Below are 6,167 nucleotides of genomic sequence, written 5' to 3'. Positions count from 1 at the left end.
AATGGAGTCTCTATCGTTCCACTGCAAGAGTTAACTATGAGACTTCATACAGCTTAAAGTTCATAGAACCAAAAGAAGTTTTTTGGAGGCCCTTATCCTCATTACGCCTAGCATTTAGTGGGCTGGATATTTACCTTATCAACTAGCAAATCCATAAGGGTTCTATTTGATTAGGCACCTGAATTGGCACCTGAATCAGACTGAACCGACTGTTTGTCAGGCTACTGTTCTCCTATTCTCTCGAATCTATGAAGTAAGACATTGATTTTGCAATAAGATCGATTATGTTCATTGCATAATAAGCTCCTTTGAAAAGCATTGGCGCACGTGTAAACGAGTTGCTCTACCGAACTGAGCTATAACCCTTATCAGAGATATCTTAACATATAGATAATTTTTGTCAAGATGAATATTTTCTAATGCCAGAGGATACCCCTTTGATCTGTATCTGTTTAGTATTTAGTTTAGTATTTAGTATATAACAGACCAATAACAGAGCGGTATTGCTTAGAAAAGGGATTCAATATATAATCGATCGAAGTAATGGGTCTTCCTTTGTGGTGATAAATTGCCTACTTAACTCAGTGGTTAGAGTATTGCTTTCATACGGCGGGAGTCATTGGTTCAAATGCAATAGTAGGTAAGTAGGTAGAAAAATTACTAGATAGCATTGGACTTACTTCGCTTCGCTATCTAATAACTTTTTCTACCCTCTTCCCTTTTTCTTTGTATCAACTATAAACCACTGGATTGTCTTCAATTGGATGGGGGAATCCAATTGACAGCCTCGATTCGTATCCTAGCTCGTCTGAGAGCGAGCTTCGCTTCAACCAAATCTTTCGTACCCTCAGCTTTACTCAACTTAGCTTCGGCTATTTCAAGTGCCTTCTGAGCTTCTTCCGAATCAATATCACTACCCAGTTCCGCATCATTTCCTAAAATGATGATCTCATTATTAACTATTCTCGCAAAACCGCTCCACAGAACCGCTGTTAACCATTGGTCGTTGAGGAGGCGTATTCTCAAAGGACCCATATCTACTGCTATGTTAATGGGGGCGTGGTTTGGTAAGACGCCAATTTGGCCACTATTAGTGGATAAAATGTTTTCTTTCACTTCACAATCCCAAATAATTCGCTTAGGAGTCAGTACATAAAGATTTAATTTTATTTCTGCAATTTGTTCAACTCTTCTAAGGTTATAGCTTTCGTGCTAGCTTTATCGATGTTACCCACCAAATAAACAACCTGTTCAGGTAGGCCGTCTAATTCTCCGGAAAGTATTAGTTGAAATCCCCTAATAGTTTCCGCAAGAGCAACATACTTTCCTGGAGAACCAGTAAAAACTTCTGCCACAAAGAACGGTTGTGATAAGAAACGCTCAATTTTTCTTGCTCTTGCTACAGTTAAATGATCCTCTTCCGATAATTCATCCAAGCCAAGAATTGCGATAATGTCCTGAAGTTCTTTGTAACGTTGTAAACTTTCCTTAACTCTTTGCGCAGTTTCATAATGTTCGTTGCCAACGATCAGAGGCTGTAACATAGTCGAGGTTGAATCTAAAGGATCTACTGCTGTATAAATACCCTTGGAAGCTAATCCTCTGGAAAGTACGGTAGTAGCATCCAAATGTGCAAATGTTGTGGCAGGGGCAGGGTCGGTCAAATCGTGTGCAGGTACATAAACTTCTTGAATCAAAGTTATAGATCCCTTTTCAGTAGAAACAATTCTTTCTTGCAAAGAACCCATTTCTGTACTAAGAGTAGGTTGATAACCCACTGCGGAGGGCATTCTCCCAAATAAAGCGGATACCTCTGATCCTGCTTGAACAAAACGAAAGATATTATCGATAAATAAAAGCACGTCTTGCTTATTAACATCTCGAAAATATTCCGCCATAGTTAGGGCAGTTAAACCAACTCTCATACGAGCTCCCGGTGGTTCATTCATTTGGCCATAGACTAGAGCTACCTTTGATTCCTCAATATTTTTTTCATTAATTACACCGGATTCCTTCATTGGACGTGCCCCTTATGATTCTAGATAGGGTATGTCCACACGGGAAAACCCTTATTGAGTACCTTTGATTCCTCAACTTCTCCCAACAGACAGTCGGTCGGAAAAAACTATTGCCGACCGACCAACCTTGTCTGTTGGGGAAAGTCCACATGGGAAAACCCTTTCCCGACCGACATAGCTTTCCCGACCGACTGCTTGATGGCTATGGGATATCTTTCCCGACCGACTGCTTGATGGCTATGGGATATCTTTCCCGACCGACAACCTGTTGGGCCTACCATGGGCCTTTCCCGACCAACACTCTGTTAGGGCAGCAGCGGGCCTTTCCTGACTGACTATTGGACAGGGTATTCTTTCCCAACCAACATTCTTTTGGGCCTAGCATTAGGCTTTCCCAACTGACTATCAGACGTCGTTTGTTTTGCCGGCCAACAATCAGATGGGTTTTCTTTTTCCGAACAACAGTTCATCAACATTTTGTTTAGCCAACCACAACTTTAATTAACATATGGTACTGATTGTCACATACATATAGTTCATGTGTTCTAATCATAATCACCCAAACACCATATGTCAGTCTCAAATCGGGAGCACCAAACATTTTTTATTCCATTAACTAATTGGCACATACACTTCAACATACCGAGAAACCATACATCAGGTTTACAAAAGGACAGCTAAAAGATGCAAGTATGAGACATCAGTTGTACAAAATGAAAGCTAAAACATCTAGTTGACGTGGATCGTTGGCTTCATGGTTCCTTGTGAGTGTAGTCCCTTTTGCTTCCTACAAAAGTTAATCAATTCTCAATTATAATACACTATAAGAAACTATACTACAGTACCAAAATGCCAACATAGAGGATCATCGCATTCTCAAAAATATAAATAGTGATAAATACAGACAATTCAATAATCATGTGTTAACACTAACGTTGATCCTCGGTTGAGATTGTTCGCACTAATCTTTATATTTTGTATCTGCATACTTAGTTTCCTTTCGTTATGCATGTAACATAGATGGTCTAGGAGTATCTAGTCATTAAAGCTTAAATAGAGTGCACGGAGGAGGCGAGATACCGGGCTGCCGTGCGATGCGGCGAGCATGGTGAGATGCCAATGGCGGCGTGAAGCCGCGGTGCTGTGTGATGCAGCACGCCAGGTGAAGCGGCAAGGCACTTGACGACTGGAATAGCTAGAGGAGAATAGGCAAGTTTGTTTGTTTGTTAGCTACATGGCCACTGACCAGGTGTGTGGCCGTTGAGTGGAGCTGCGCAAGTGGACATGCATGCATGTAGGGATTACTTAGTGCATCGAGTTAGTTGTGCGAGTGGGAGTGAGTTAGTGCCCAGACGTGGTGTTAGTGGCCGGATGTGGCGCCTGAGTGGTGCATGAAGGTCAGCTCCCTATGTATATATAAGTTACAATTAAAAAAGAGAAAAGAGGCAGAGAGAGCTTGGGTTGAATAAATAATTTCACATCAACTTAATTCAAAAGGATCAATCTAATATAGTAGGCATATTAAGAAGCTGCATTAGGTCGCGATGAACATCATTCCTATCCACAGCAAGAGATTTGAATGTGCACAAACCTTAACAAATGATGTCCGGTCATCGGCTCGCCAGACCAGGATGTGCGCCACTCAAAATTCCTGAACAATAGTGGTTGCTAATCAACTGAAAAGAGGAGAAAAGAGGATTCAGGCTAACCAGCTGAAGCAGGATAAAAGATGCACCAAAACAAGCTAGAAACGATGCGCACACGTCAGCATGCATCCTTACAGAAGGGGCACGTAGGAAGATATCTTTATAATATGTTATGCATGTAGGGATAATCATCATTCGAGTAGAGTCAGCATTACACTTCTGCAACTTCTAAAGCAATAATGACATTATATATTACATCACCTCTATGAAATTTACTGGTGCTGAGCAAAAAAGGATATTGAGAGATTTCTTTTTACCAAAACGAATAAGAGAAAAGAATGGCGCTGAACTAAACAAAGGGAAGTGACCATAAGTTGAGTAATATTGTTAAAAACAACAATCAACAATACTCATTGGATAATATTTAAATTACATGGTCGAATAAGATCTCCTTATCTCGATGAATCTCAAACTGGGATTTCGATATCTCAATAAATCTGAGATTCGGAGTTTCTAAAAGCCGCAATAATGCTTTACAAATTAGAGCTTACCTAAAATTAAAGAATATCTTGCCCAGAAGCCGAGGTAGTGTGACGCCCGGATAATTAGATCACAGAAATTCCTTGCTAAAGATGCCACATCACCTCTGTCACTCGAGTTAATCTCGGGTTAGTTCAAAACCGATTCAAATTCAAAATTAAATTAAAGGCAAACAACAATAGTTTTCAAACTATAAAACTAAAATGTTCGAGTCGTGCCAAAAAAATGCACGGGTAATTGTGGTGAAGAAACCCCACTTTTATAAAATGTTTTAATACTCTAAATTAGTTAAAACAGTGATGAAACAATTACCAAAAATGCTTTTAAAGTAAAAAACAAATGCAAAATACTTTATTTAATGTGCCAAAATATTTGGGGCAGAGACCTATTTACTAGCACTAATTTAGGTGTGCTTTTATATTTTATAACACTTAAATAAAAAGTACTAGAAAAGAAATAAAATAACTACAAAAAAGGGGCACCCCCCGGCCCAACTCGGCCACGGCCCGACTGGCCGCGCACCCTGACAGCCCAGCTCCCTCCCCCGGCCCGCCGAACCCCTACAACCCCCTGGGGCGACCAAACCCTAACCCCCCACGCGCCCCACTCCTCCCCCGATTCCCCTTTCCCCCTCGTCTCCTCCCTTTGCCCCCGATCCAGATCGGGCACGGCCCCGCCGCCCACCACTGACCTCGTCGCCGAACCCCGACACTGCCCGGCGCTGCCCCGTCGTCGCCGGCGCCCGCCTCCTCAACCCGGCTCCCCGTCCTCGACCTCTTCTCCGCTCCCGGACGCCAACGCCGTTCGCCGTCCCCGCCTCTCCCTCGTCGGCCGGCGTCGTCCTCCGCACACCCCCACCGTTGCTGGCCGCCCATGCCGCCGGCGCCGTCCTCGCTGCGCGCCTTCCTTGGCCCCGCACGGCCGTGGCCGGCGCCTCTCGGCGCATGTGCGTGCTCGCCGGAGCCAATCGGCCTCACCTCGTCGCCGACTCGTCGTCCTCGTCCCCGTCGCCCTCCCCACGCCCCATTGCCCCGAACCCTACGGCCCCCCTGTGAGCCTCCGCCCCTCTTCTTCTCTCCCCTGCCCCCGTATGCATGCACGCGCTCACGGCCGGGGTCTCCTCCCCGTGGCTCCGCTGTCGGCGCCGGCCCCGCGCTCGCCGTCCTCGCCGGCCCCGCGAGCGCACACCCCTGCGCCCCCTCGGGCACGCGTCCGTTCGGGCGCTCGCCCGCTGCCCAGTGTCCGCTCGGGTGACGCCCGCACCCGAGCCGTGCCCGCTATGGCCTATGGGCCACTGCCAAACGAGGCCCACTGCCCAGAACTTTTTAAAAAAGGAATTAAAAAATATAATAATTAAAATATTTAACCAATTAATTAACTTAATTAATCCTATTTAGATTTAACTAATCACCTAATTAAACTAATCAATTCTGTTTAACTAAACTCTATCAATGACAGTGGGACCCATGGGTCAGTTTGACCGGTCAACGGTCAGATTTGACCTGCTGACGTCATGGTGATGTCATGCTGACATCACCTTTCACTATTCTGGATAATGTTTGATTTAAATAATTACATAAATTTCAAAAATGCCTAAAACTTTGATAAATCATAGAAAATAATCCGTAGCTCGGATGAAAATATTTTGTACATGAAAGTTGCTCAGAACGACGAGATGAATCCGGATACGTGGCCCATTCGTCCGCCACACATCCCTAGCATAGCGAACACGCAACTTTCGCCCTCCGGTTCATCTGTCCGAAAACGCGAAACACCGGGGATACTTTCCCGGATGTTTTCCCCTTTCGTCGGTATCACCTACTACCGCATTAGGGCACACCTAACACCGCTCATTGTCATGGCAATGCATCGTCATGCTTATGTTTGCATTGTATTTACTGTTTCCTCCCCCTCTTCTCTCTGTTAGACTACGAGACCGACGCTGCTGCTGCCCAGTTCGACT

General features: G+C 44.5%; 1 long non-coding RNA gene across 1 annotated transcript; it reads right to left on the bottom strand.

Annotated features, from left to right (window-relative positions):
- Nucleotides 1–2,608: 2,608 nt before the first annotated feature.
- On the bottom strand, nt 2,609–4,559 carry LOC120974797 (uncharacterized). Its single transcript, XR_005770129.3, has 3 exons — nt 4,216–4,559; nt 3,610–3,694; nt 2,609–2,805 (listed from the first exon to the last, which is right to left on the bottom strand). It is a non-coding gene; the product is annotated as an uncharacterized lncRNA (long non-coding RNA).
- Between the last annotated feature and the right edge of the window lie 1,608 nt (nt 4,560–6,167).

Source organism: Aegilops tauschii, chromosome 1 (genome assembly GCF_002575655.3).
Source record: "Aegilops tauschii subsp. strangulata cultivar AL8/78 chromosome 1, Aet v6.0, whole genome shotgun sequence".
Lineage (NCBI taxonomy): Eukaryota > Viridiplantae > Streptophyta > Magnoliopsida > Poales > Poaceae > Aegilops > Aegilops tauschii.
Note: the sequence above shows the minus strand (reverse complement) of the source record. Positions and strands in the feature narration are given on the sequence as shown.